Source organism: Camelus dromedarius, chromosome 15 (assembly GCF_036321535.1).
Source record: "Camelus dromedarius isolate mCamDro1 chromosome 15, mCamDro1.pat, whole genome shotgun sequence".
NCBI classification, from domain to species: Eukaryota; Metazoa; Chordata; class Mammalia; order Artiodactyla; family Camelidae; genus Camelus; species Camelus dromedarius.
Window position 1 is genome coordinate 34,624,089 of NC_087450.1, and position 13,495 is coordinate 34,637,583.

Below are 13,495 nucleotides of genomic sequence, written 5' to 3' on the forward strand. Positions count from 1 at the left end.
TCTTTATCCAGTCATCTGTCAAAGAGCATTTAGGTTGCTTCCCTGTTTTGGCTATTGTAAATAGTGCCACTATGAACATTGGGGCTCATGTTATCTTTTTAAATTAGTTTTCTCTAGATCCATGTCCAGGAGTGGGACTGCTGGATCGTAGGGTGTCTCTTTTTAGTTTTTTATGGAATCTTCATACTGTTCTCCATAGTGGCTGCACCAATTTACATTCCCACCAACAGTGTAGGAGGGTTCCCTTTTCTCCACACCCTTTCCAGCATTTATTGTATATGCAATTTTTAATGATGGTCATTCTGACTGGTGTGAGGTGATACCTCATTGTAGTTTTTGATTTGCATTTCTCTAATAATTAGTGATTTTGAGCATCTTTTCATATGCCTGTTGGCCATGTGTATGTCTTCATTGGAGAAATGTCTGTTTAGGTCTTCTGCCCATTTTTTTGCTGTTTTTTTGTTTTTGTTTTTGTTTTTTTCAAACATTTTTTATTGATTTATAATCATTTTACAATGTTGTGTCAAATTCCAGTGTAGAGCACAATTTTTCAGTTATACATGAACATATATATATTCATTGTCACATTTTTTTCTCTGTGAGCTATCATAAGATTTTGTGTATATTTCCCTGTGCTATACAGTATAATCTTGTTTATCTAGTCTACAATTTTGAAATCCCGTCTATCCCTTCCCACCCTCCGTCCCCTTGGCAACCACAAGTTTGTATTCTATGTCTATGAGTCTATTTCTGTTTTGTATTTACGCTTTTTTTGTTTTTGTTTTTGTTTTTGTTTTTTAGATTCCACATATGAGCGATCTCATATGGTATTTTTCTTTCTCTTTCTGGCTTACTTCACTTAGAATGACATTCTCCAGGAGCATCCATGTTGCTGCAAATGGCGTTATGTTGTCGGTTTTTATGGCTGAGTAGTATTCCATTGTATAAATATACCACATCTTCTTTATCCAGTCACCTGTTGATGGACATTTAGGCTGTTTCCATGTCTTGGCTATTGTAAATAGTGCTGCTGTGAACATTGGGGTGCAGGTGTCATCCTGAAGTAGGGTTCCTTCTGGATATAAGCCCAGGAGTGGGATTCCTGGGTCATATGGTAAGTCTATTCCTAGTCTTTTGAGGAATCTCCACACTGTATTCCATAGTGGCTGCACCATACTGCATTCCCACCAGCCGTGTAGGAGGGTTCCCCTTTCTCCACAGCCTCTCCAGCATTTGTCATTTGTGGATTTTTGAATGACGGCCATTCTGACTGGCGTGAGGTGATACCTCATTGTAGTTTTGATTTGCATTTCTCTGATAATTAGTGATATTGAGCATTTTTTCATGTGCTTTTTGATCATTTGTATGTCTTCCTTGGAGAATTGCTTGTTTAGGTCTTCTGCCCATTTTTGGATTGGGTTGTTAATTTTTTCTTATTGAGTCGTATGAGCTGCTTATATATTCTGGAGATCAAGCCTTTGTCGGTTTCATTTGCAAAAATTTTCTCACATTCTGTAGGTTGTCTTTTTGTTTTACTTATGGTTTCCTTTGCTGTGCAGAAGCTTCTAAGTTTCATTAGGTCCTAGTTGTTTATTCTTGCTTTTATTTCTTCCGGGAGAAAATTTTTGAGATGTATGTCAGATAATGTTTTGCCTGTGTTTTCCTCTAGGAGGTTTATTGTATCTTGTCTTATGTTTAAGTCTTTGATCCATTTTGAGTTTATTTTTGTGTATGGTGTAAGGGAGTATTGTAGCTTCATTGTTTTACATGCTGCTGTCCAGTTTTCCCAACACCATTTGCTGAAGAGACTGTCTTTATTCCATTGTATATTCTTGCCTCCTTTGTCAAAGATAAGTTGACCAAAAGTTTGTGGGTTCATTTCTGGGCTCTCTATTCTGTTCCATTAGTCTATATGTCTGTTTTTGTACCAATACCATGCTGTCTTGATGACTGTAGCTCTATAGTATTGTCTGAAGTCTGGGAGAGTTATTCCTCCAGCCTCTTTCTTTCTCTTCAGCAATGCTTTGGCAATTCTAGGTCTTTGATGGTTCCATGTAAATTTTATTATGATTTGTTCTAGTCTGTGAAATATGTCCTGGATAATTTGATAGGGATTGCATTAAATCTGTAGATTGCCTTGGGCAGTGTGTTTTTAGGTCTTCTGCCCATTTTTTGATTTTTTTTTTTAATGGAGTTGTATGAGCTGTTATGCCTTGTCACTTCTAAGTCTACTAGATGACTGGCATGTGTTCTGCATCCCCTTGGTTTGGTTCTGAGACAGTCCTGCAGACAGAATGCGAGAGTTCTGCATCCCTATGCCCCTTGCCTAACCACCCTCTAATGGACCCCAGTGAGTGTACAGGACATGTGATTTTGAGGAATAATTCTAAGCTGGGTGAGTGTGGGGTGTGAGACAGCTAGTCTCCATTTTGCACTTAAGAAAGTCAAGACAGCACCTTTCACATAGTGTACAACAATCAAGTATTTCTCTAGTCTGATGATATATAATTAGTCTGCTAGATGTCCACCATTGTGGAAGGGTCTAAAAAGGATACAAAGGTGAAAAAATATTTGTCTTCAGTGAGCTTACAACTTAATAGGGTGTGAGGAAGGTGGAAAGTGAAGGGACAGAGAGGAACATAGGATCCATAATGTGAAGTTAATGCCTAGAAGGTGCTCACTACATACTCGCTGGAGGAGTGAACAGATGCATGCATGATTAGGGTACCACTGAGGATCAGAAGCCAGAGAGATCACATCTGTTTTGGGGAATCAGTTCCTGAGCTGGTATTTTGAACTGGTCTTTAAAACAGAAATAGGTTATTCGGAGGTGGCTCTGGAGGGAAATCAGGCTGTTGGATATGGCACAAGTGAAGAGCGGCAGGGACCTACTGTGGTCTGTTCAGAGGACAGTGGACCATTGCTCAGGCTGGAGTGAGTGGGATGTAGAGGGCAAGGAGTCAAACATTAAAAAAGCTGGAAAGTTAGGCTTGGGTCCCACCGTGGAGAACCTTGAGTACCATGCATTAGGAGTGTGGTTTTAGGAGCTCAGTGGTCTGATTAGAGGTTTTCTTTGGAAGATCCCCTGATGGCATTTTATTAAACATATTTGAAGGGAGGGAGTCTAGAGGGAGAGGCACGCTGAGAAGCCACTATAGTTATCTAGGCAAGAGGTAGAGGGGTAAGAAGGGGAGAGGGAAGGGGGTGGGACAAGTGGCATTCAAGGGGAGTTGATGGGACTTAATAACTGATGGTGCTTGGGAGGATGTGAGGGAGGGGACATTAAAGATAACTTTGAGGATTTAAGCCTGAGTAACCAAGAATTTTGGTGCTCAGAACAGAAACTGTGGAATCGTAAAGGAAAACTGATTTTGGGGAGGGGAAGAAGATTGGCTTGTTCATGGATGCATTGAGAAACTAGTACAGAAAGACAGATGGGGGAGATGTCTATCAAAAAAAAAACATGTAGGCATGAAACATAGGAGAGAGAGCAAGCACTGGGAGCAAGGTTCGCAGAGCGGAGAGTGTAGGGAGATGAGACAAGGCTGTGGAAGGGGCAGGTTGGAGGTGGGAAATGAGTCTACAAGAGGTGCCAGTGCAAGTCTCAGAGAAAGAAACTCTAAAACTGCAACTGTAGATTTTCCTATATTGAAGTTCCTGTAATTTTTTTAAGCTCCCTGTGTGCTGACTCTTTCTGAGACACCCACTGCTCCCGTAAAACCAGATGTTCTCTAGGGATCTGGTCCTAGCATCTGTTGTCTCCTGAGGTGACCCAAATTCTGCTGTCATTTAACAAGTGAAAACTCGTGTGCCTTCTTCCTCTTTGTGGTTTTCCTTTATAATCTCCATGACTGTCCTAGCTCATGTATTTGTTTCTTTTGGTTTCCTGTCTCAATCGTTTGATGATGTCTGTCATTTTGTTATGACTCCTTTCTAAGATGTCAACGTTCTCTAGTGGTGAGACCTAGGTCAGGTTACAGTTATAACAAGGGCCTGGCTGTTACTTTAAAATCAACAAGAGCCATGACTTGGGAGGTCTCTGTGGTACTGTTTGCTCCCATTGCTTTATTGTTACTGTCTGCGGAAAGTTGGAGATCCAAGAAGTAAGTCAGATAGAGAAAGACAAATATCCTATGATATCACTTCTATGTGGAATCTAAAAAATGATACAAATGAACTTATTTGCAAAACAGAAAACAGACTCACAGAGATGGAAAACAAATTTATGGTTACCAAGGGGAAAAGGGGGGGGAGGGATAAATTAGGAGTTTGGGATTTGCAGATACAAACTACAACATATAAAATAGATAAACCAAGGTCCTACTGTAGAGCACAGGGAAGTATGTTCAATAGCTTATAATAACCTATAATGAAAAATAATATGAAAAAGGATATATATGTGTGCATGTATATATATGACTGAATCACTGTGCTGTACACCAGAAACTAACACAACATTGTAAATCAACTGTACTTCAATAATAGCAACAACAAAAAAAAGAAATCCAAAACTTCAATCATAGAAGACAGAGTAGAGACAAACTGTATGTGTGTGTGTGCATATGTGCACACGTGTGCTCGTATGTTCATGAAGTTAGCTCATCTGGTGATGTCATTCATTGTACTGGTATGGATTATACTGTCTCAGAGTTCCATGTGATAAATACAAACTTTAAAATTTGTGAAGAATGAAGCTGTTCTCCCATGCCATTTGGGGTGAATCACGTTAGAATTTTGCTACCAATCATAGGTTACAAAATACTCTCACACCAGCTCCACATCTGGCTCCGGCCTCTCTCTAACCTCATTTCCTTCTTCTCTTCCTTGCAGTAATTTGGCTCCAACAGCCCTGGCTTCCTTGCTGTTCCTGGAAAGTACTAAGCATGTGCCCACCTCAGGGCCTTTCCCTTTGCAGTGCTTCTGCTTGGAATATTCTTACAGATGTTCACCCAGTTTACCCTCTCACTGCACCCGGTCTCCTCTCAGAAACCCATTCCGCAGAGAGAGCCTGCCTCCCCTCCCCCAGCAAATACAGGACTGCCTTGTCATTCTCTGTCCCCTGAGCTTGGTTTACTTTTCTTGCGAGCACACGTTACTCCTTGAAGGTATGCATCCATCCCGTGCTTACTTGACTTCTGTCTGTCTTTCTCACTAGAACGTTAGCTCTAGGAGGGCTGGGGCTTTGCTTTCTCTACAGTTGTATCATTGATGCCTAGAACAGTGACATTCAAAAAGTAGTTGTTAAAATAAATGTTCGAATACATGAATTTGATTCTTAAAATAATTTTGTGAGGCAGACTTGACAGGTATCTCCACTTTACAATGTGGAGACTGGGACGAGGAGAGTTCGAATGACTTGCCCAAGGCAAAGACTTGAAATCAGGGTCTTTTGGCTCCAACTTCGTATATGTCATATTTGATCACTTACAAGCCCGTGAAAAGGGTGTCCCTGACAACTTTTTAATCCTTGGCTTTTGGACTGGATTTAATTTCATGCATACTTTCTCATGCTTTTTTTTTTTTTTTTTTTTAAGCCAAAGCTTTCTGCAACTATTAAAAATTCTTTTGAAATTTTACTTGCTTTCTTCTCTGGAGAAATCCAGTGAAAAGAGATGTTTTACTTTTGTTGTATTCAGCAAGTCTCTAAGGCACATATTTATGAACAGTAGAGCTGCAAAATGGCTTTGTCTTTTTTGGCATAATGCAAAGAATTCTTAGGGTTGAAGGAGAGAAGAAAAGATTTTATGCTCCTCTCAATTCATTCTGCCACCAGCTCAGAATCTAAAGAGAATTCTGTGCTGTGATCAACCCTTTGGATTCAGGAGCAAGGAGTATGCATAGAAAGGCTTCATGTTTGTTGCCACTGTGGCAATTGAAGCCATTTGTAGGCTGGAAGAGAAGGTTGGTCTTTACCTCTTCCTTTAGTGCACCTCCTCTGTTCATTTTTGGAGCCTTTTTCTTTTCCTATGACATTTTCTTCTCACCTCCCAATGCTTGTTTTCTTTATGTAAGGAAAATGCCATTCTGTTTTTATGTATTCACCATTTATTCACTTTGTGCATCAAACGTTTCTTAGTTGCTGACTCACTGCCAGTTATTATATAAAATTCTGGGTATTTAAAATGTAATGAAGATACAGCCCTGGCCCTCAAGGAGATCACTTTTTAGAAGGCAGAATAGTTAAGGAAACCATTAATTATACAGCACATGCCAATTCGTGCTCTGATCGTACACAAGCACGTTTTCTAGGAGTTTAAGCAGGGTTCTTAACCCAGACTGAGGGGCGGGGGTCAGGGGAGACCCCCTGAGAAGGTAATTAATGTGTGAGATGACTGTGACAAGCAGAGAGCTAAGAGCCAGACCACATGGATATTTGTTTGCCATATTTTGTTTGTTTACTTTTTTACAAAATGATGGTTGGCCTGGGAGGGATTTTAAGGAGGAAGTGATGTGATTAGATCTTTTAAATTGATAATTCTATGGTTAATGCACTCTAGGAGAGAAGTGATGATGAGGGCAGTAAGCGGGATGGGAAAAGCAGTCAGATTTTAAGGAGATTAAGGAGATAATTTATCACCAAGATCTATTGGCTGATGGAGAGTGATAAGTGAGGAGGTGGAGTTCTGTGTGATGACCCCCAAGTTCCTCCCTCAAACTATGTGTGGATAGATAGCTTGCTATTCACAGAGAGAGGGAAGAGAGGGGGTAGGAATTTGGAGATGAAGTGACAAGTTTGTATCTGCTCATGTCATGTTTGACATCTAGTGAGAGACGTCCAAAAGTTAGTTGGGTTACATATCAGGAGCTTAGGATCAAGAATGATTAGATACATGTTTTGGGAATTAATCAGTGGAGGAAAAAGGAGTTGATTCCTTCAAGGGAGAGTTGATAGAATGGAAATAGAAGAGGACTGAGAACAGAAACTTCAGGAAAACAAATGTATTAAGGGAGAGAAGAGGAAGATGGATGAGAAACGGTGATCAGAAAGTAGGTCACCAATAGTTGACCATTCATTCTACAGTGTTCTAATAATCTGATAGTTCTTTCTTTAAACTGGTTCCTTTGAATCCTTCAAGACACAGGCCTCTAAATTCAGAAAGTTTTTTAAAAAGTCACCCAACTTAATTATTATTCATAAGAGAAGCAAAAGGTATGCATTTATCTTATCTAATGACAAATGAAGAACATCTGAATTTAGACAGGTATGAAGTCATCTGTCACCATAAAAAGAAGTTTACCGTTATTGTAAGTAGTTGCAGTTTGAAAAATTAACTTGTCTAGAATTGAAGGGGGCCCTTTCAAAACTGAAACAACATGACAGTTAGAATTTAGCTTCCATGTGGTGTCACAGCATTACATAGAAAAAGACATAGACGTTAAATAGATCTTGGATCAGACAGTGCACACTGTTCAAAGTGGAGGACAATATAATGGTGAGTGGCCCCTTTTTTATTCAAGGACAAAACATAAAGGTACGGAATAAACCCCAGGAAACTATCCATCTTTGTCAACCAAGGGTAAGTTGGATCTTTATAGTTCTAATTTTGCTGTTTATGGTCTGTTAGGAATATAGTTCCTGTATCTTCCCAAACTCTTAACTTCTCTGTGTATTTTAATACTTGCACTAATGTTAAGGCAGGCAAGTGCAGAAATTTTGAAGAAGAGATTATTTTTACTGTAAGGCTTAGGAATTAAAATATTCTAAATTATCCAGGAGGACATAATTAATATACTATTTTCCTAGAGCAGTCTGCATCATTGTGGTTATTATTATATATGCCATTCAGATGTCTATAGGGAGAATTATATTATGCTGATAAACAGCAAATGGAAAGCTATACAGAGCGTTTAAATCGTTTTTATTTTAGAGAACATAAGTGTCCTGTAATTTTTTAATGATATCTCCACTCTAAGTAAATCAAGCAAACCTAAATGAATAAAGATCTAGACAACACCAGTTTAATTAGTCCAAGTCGTACTGTTACGAAGATAAGGAAGCAATATCCAGTTATATTGGCAGATAACTTGATAAAAAGTAATTGGTAATATTTGCTTATTATGTCTCCGTATCTAAATAATTTATTTGAGAGATAATCATATATGGGGTCAGCCAACTTCAAGGAAATCCAATGAAGCCACCATTCCAAATGGACTTGCCTTACAAAGATTGTCAGATTTTTGCAATTAGCAAAAAAGTATTTATTCACTTCTGCAGCTACCTTCATGGCAAAGGATTTTATCTGGTTTTTTGTTCTTCAGGACAAAAGCTTTTGAGCAATTTCCTGTAGGCTGAGTGTACTTTTGCTGAAGTTTCAAAGTGAAATTTGTTAGTATATTTAAAGTGATGGTGACTTCAGAGCTGTTCTTCAGCTGAGGCATCCTACAGGTATCCACTTCCAGGAGGTTAGTCCCTGAACTTGCTGGGAATCCTATTTCCCTTGCCCACCTCCATAAATAAGATAGAACTACCTGTTACTGGCTTCCTTGCTATTGATGTTGAAGGGAGTTTTAAAAATTATATGTGATTATTTCTATAATCGGAATATTGCATTAATTGTATTGCATTTGTGTATATAACATGTTAAATAGGTTAGAGTGTTTATTAGGGAGGAGAATGATTATTGAGCTGTAATTCACATCCTGTAAAATTCATTCTTTTGAAATACACGGTTGGTGGTTTTTAGTGCATCCACAAGATCATCCAACTGTCACCACATTCTAATTCTGGAACAGTGTCATTACCTATTAGAGCCCTCCTTTATGTTTCCTGTAGCACCACTTACAGTGAAAGCTGTATCCAGCTTCCCATTTTCTGTTGCCTAAAATTTCTGTTAATCTATTAGTCTTCCACAATTAATAAAAAAAATTGATCTTCAAAATAATAATCTCAAGATTTTGGAAGATTTTAGTGTGTTTTATAGTCAAACAATTGTCCATGTTCAATTTATGTTTAGTGTTAAAGTCAAGGGTAAAATGCATGTGTATGTATGTATATGCATATATGTATACACATACATATGCATTTAGGTATGTAAATATAAGTATAAATGACATTTTATTGACCAGAATTTGTGGTTGTGTAGACTCTCCCATTCTGTGACATTCGCCTAACGCTGTTTTGTCCTCCTTTCCTGGTATAATCTGAGACTCCACAGTCCCTTGTGACTCAAATAGGTGTGCATGACCTAGTGGCCTTGTTTAAGTGTGATACTGTAGAAAAGCTTAAGAATAACAGATTATACAAAAGAAAGTTTTATCTGAGATATTCTATTTTGGCTGTAGTTGCTGAGAGAGAGTAATCTAGCAAGCTTCTGCTAAGTATTAGGTAGCTAGATGCTTAATATTTTGTGTTGTGGAGAAAAATGGCCATGTCAGGTACTATTTAGTTTCTATCCAGACTAATTTTGGTCCTCAGTTAGTGTCCAGTTGAGCATCTACAATTGGCAAACTAACAATTAATTTTCAACTGACAATTGAAGGGACTAGTCTCTTAACTGTAAGCATCAGCTTCTAACCTTACAGGTAGTATTTGAAAATGAGTTCTCCTGGAGTCTGATCATTGAGTCCTTCACAGCAGTTCCTAATCATCAAAACCAGCAGCAAAGGCCAGGGTTAAATTTATTGAGTTTTTCTCTCATGCAACCACAAGTTGGTGTGACTGATACTTCTTTTGGTCAAACAGACTGATTGTCGACTTACTCGGTGACAGGATAATTTGTTCTGCCATTTAACAACTTAGCCATGTTTTCCCATGTGATACCCTAGCAGGTGATGCTTTTTCAGGGGGTGACTGGTTCTGCAAGCACACTGAGAAGCCAGATAAACCACGGTTAAGAGCACCATATGTGATTTGGTGTCTAGAGCTAAAGTGTGGCTGCTAATAAAGAATGGGTCAGAAATGAAAGAGGGATTCCAGCAGAGAATGAGTAGAAGCAATCTGTATTGAAAGGCCAGCGGAGAAATAAAAATTGTTTTCACTGAGTAGTTATATTTTAATAGTATTGATCTTGTTGTAGATGTTTTTGACTTATTTCTGTTGTATCCGTGTTGAGTCTAAACTTTCTTTGTAGTCTAACCCATCATTTTAGATAATTTGCCTGACCATTGGTTTGATCTAATCAACAGCACAGATGTACTAATTGATTGTTCATGAACTAACCGTGGGGTAGGGGGAGGCAAAGCCAGATCAGTTTGTGTGGTGCTTTTATTCTGGTCCTGAACAAGAGCTGTGAGGATAAATAGAGTTTGGATAAAGAAGAGGAAGGAGAGAATTTCAGGTGGGATGCATAGCAGTAGCCAAATTACAGAAGGGAAGAGGACAACTTATGTTTGGAAGGGCTGGATGGAGGGGCGAGAAGTAGGAGACAGGCAGGTAAGCTTGGATGGGGCAATTCCTGGACCAGAGTCTACCTTAGAGGCATGCCAGCAGTACCGTCTGTGCAGAGCAATTGCAGGACCCGAGACAGGTCCTGGGTCTCTGCAGGTCACACCATCTGCTGACTGATATGCTGAAAAGTACAGCAATTAATTTTAATACTTTAAATCTCTCACCCTCATAAAATATCTCTTTGAGATTTGTCTGCTTGGTGGGAGTCACGTCCGTTCTAACCTGAATGAAGAATTTGAGAGCAGAGGCTGGTAATTGTGTGGGCCAAGAAAATACGAAAACAAAGGAAACGTGAAGGCATTACTGGGTAGGAGAAAGACCCAAAAAGAGGGCCCAGGGTAGAGTAGGGAGAGGGTATAGCTCAGTGGTAGTGTATGCTTAGCATGCACGAGGTCCTGGGTTCAACCTCCAGTACCTCCATTAAAATAAATTAAAGCTAATTACCCACTCCCCCCTACCCCAGAAAAAACCCCAAAGGGGTCTGAGGGACCATGCAGAAGTTGCCTCCTTCACAGTAGTTCTGAGTCCTCAGTAGCAGCAAAGATCAGCAGTGTTGGTAATGGGAGGTTGCTTGGAGGGACACGTGGGTTGATTATGAACATAGGTTCTCCAGAGATTCATCTACTTCACTCCCTTGGAATGTAACATCCAGTTTCTTTATTTCTGGATTTGACCTTGCTTGATGCTACGGGAGGTGCTCAGGCTCTGTAGTCAGGTCTAGCTGTGACTACAGAGACAGCTCTGATGCTTACTCATTTTATGATAACGATCAGGCTCTGTTACATCTCTGAGCCTTAGGCTCTCTACCTCTGAGAACAGGACGGTGCCCCTCACCGGGAGGGTCCTGCACAAGTGACATGACATAGCTATGAGAAATGCCTGACACGTAGTCATTGCTGTTTTCTTGTCCACTTCTCTGAGGCTGGCCTCTGTAGGCTTATTTCACCTTGGAGATTTGTTTTTCCTTTTCTGCTTCAGCTTGTTGAGAATTCATGGCCATTAAAAAGGATCATTTATAGGACTACAGCCCATAAAAAGTGCCTTTTAAACAATGTGCATTAGGAAATATCAATCACTTCATGTTCTCAGCAAACAACCATCAGAAATATTGTATGTGACAAAGCATTTTCCCCCTTTGCTAGGCAACGATCCATAATGTTTCCCATTTACATTCAGTACAAATAGACTTGCAACTTCTTAGTGCAATCACTGAATGCTGCAAACCAGGATTTATTATCTTTCTGTTCTCTGCACACTGGATTTTTTCTGCATTTTATAAATGTGTGTTACAGTATAACTTCAGTTGTAGTCCAGTTACAGCCTGTCCAATTGGTGGATTTCCTTGTATTGCTGGTTCTTTATTTCATGAAATGATGTAACTTAACATGGCAGGAAGAGTGACCTGAGTCCTCTCCTCATGCCTGTAGAGCTGGCTGTAGCTGGCCTCACGTGGGATGTACACGTATTAAGTGAAGTACCCTCGCAGGATACATTCAGACTGAGGGAGCCTTGCCCTGAGCTCTCTGCCCACTGGAACAGAAAACTTGATGTGAACCACTTCTCTGGTCCCAGAAGCTAGAAGGAAATTAAAAAATGTAAATTAGATCGTATCGTTCCCTTAATTAAATTCATCCAGTGGCTTTTCATTGTATTTAGAATAATAACCAACTTCTTACAGTGGCGTACAAGACTCTACCTAATCTGTTGCTGCTAATTTTTCTGATTTCATTTCCATTCTCTTTTCCTCCTAGATCTATTACTCCGAGGTTCTTTCTGTTCTTGGAATGTGCCACATCCATCCCACCACAGCATGGCACTGCCTGTTCTCTCTGCCTGGAACAGTGCATCCAGGGGCACCTACTTCCTGTTACTCAGTCTCGGATCAACATCATTTCCTCTGAAAGCTGCTTCTGACCCCCATGCTAACCTGCTCTCACCCCTTGAGTCTCTAGCACATCTTGTGTTTTATTTTCTTCACATCATTGAAGACTTTCTGAAATTATATTGCTAATGCCTTTAAATGGTTGATTATTGGTGTCCCTCCTGTAGAGTGTCAGTTTCACGATCATGTGTGTGTTGTTTGCTGCTGCATCTTTACTGCCTGCTGTCTGTGCCTGGCCCACAGTCAGGTGCTCAGTACATGATTAAATATGTTGCAGAAACTAAGAACACAGAAAGGGAAAACAGACAGAAAGGAGGTTTGAATAGATCTCCGTTATATTCATGGATATGCGATGCATAGTCTTTCCTCAGTTATTAATGATTTGTGGATGGAAACAACCTACAAAAGATTTCAATTTTATTTTCCCTTTCCCTGAATAGGAACACTGCCCAGTGCTGCAAAATAAGATTGTGTTTGTCTACACCCAATTTCTAAGTAGTTTAAATCCTACTTTTGGTATTTATGCCATGCTGGTTTAGACCTGGCTCCTAGAAAATACCAGGCAAATGAATTAGAGACCCCAAATAGTTCATTACAGTTAAGACTTAACAGTTCTTTCTTAAGATAATTGGGATCCAATGATAATAATTTTATAAATCTTTAAATTATGTCAACAAGAACTGTTTCTTGAAAGTGGGCTCTGAATCTGTTGTGTGAACCGGAGCTGCGTAAATTTAAGCAGTAAGTATACCCTTGGTAAGGCGTAGCCTGCTTCAGTCACAATAGCTGCACTGAGCAGAGGTTGCTGGTATGATGATTAATTCTGCAAATAGGTGAAGGGAATTAAGATCCTTGTTTCCAAGCTGCTGTCACTAAACCTTGAGTGGTGGTGGTGAAGGGAGTCAGAAGATGGCTGCTGTCCCCAGTGGAAACACCACTGGAGTAGACCTCTCAACTCCTCAGCCTTCCTAGTCTGTTTCTTTACTCCTGACTCTGCAGAAATGACCTAACAGGCACTTTCATGATAAAAGCCTGTAAGAAAGATGAAAATTCCTTATTAGTAGAGAACAACAGAAAATCTCATTTGATGTTTACTCACTGTGGAAATGGAATTAAGTGTATTTGGTAGACTTCACTGAGAAAAAAGAGGATGGCATATGTATAAAGACTTGCCGTTTCTTTTTAGAGGGATTAATTTAACAAAAATGAGACTGCATTTTAAAAAA

The 13,495-nt window shown here is 39.5% G+C and overlaps 1 long non-coding RNA gene across 1 annotated transcript in view; it reads left to right on the forward strand.

Annotated features, from left to right (window-relative positions):
* LOC135322976 (uncharacterized) overlaps nucleotides 1–12,573 on the forward strand; it is a 412,557-nt gene extending 399,984 nt beyond the window's left edge. Inside the window, exon 5 of the long non-coding RNA XR_010384037.1 lies at nucleotides 12,139–12,573. This is a non-coding gene — a long non-coding RNA (uncharacterized LOC135322976). The remainder of the gene's footprint in view (nucleotides 1–12,138) is intronic.
* The last annotated feature ends 922 nt before the right edge of the window (nucleotides 12,574–13,495 follow it).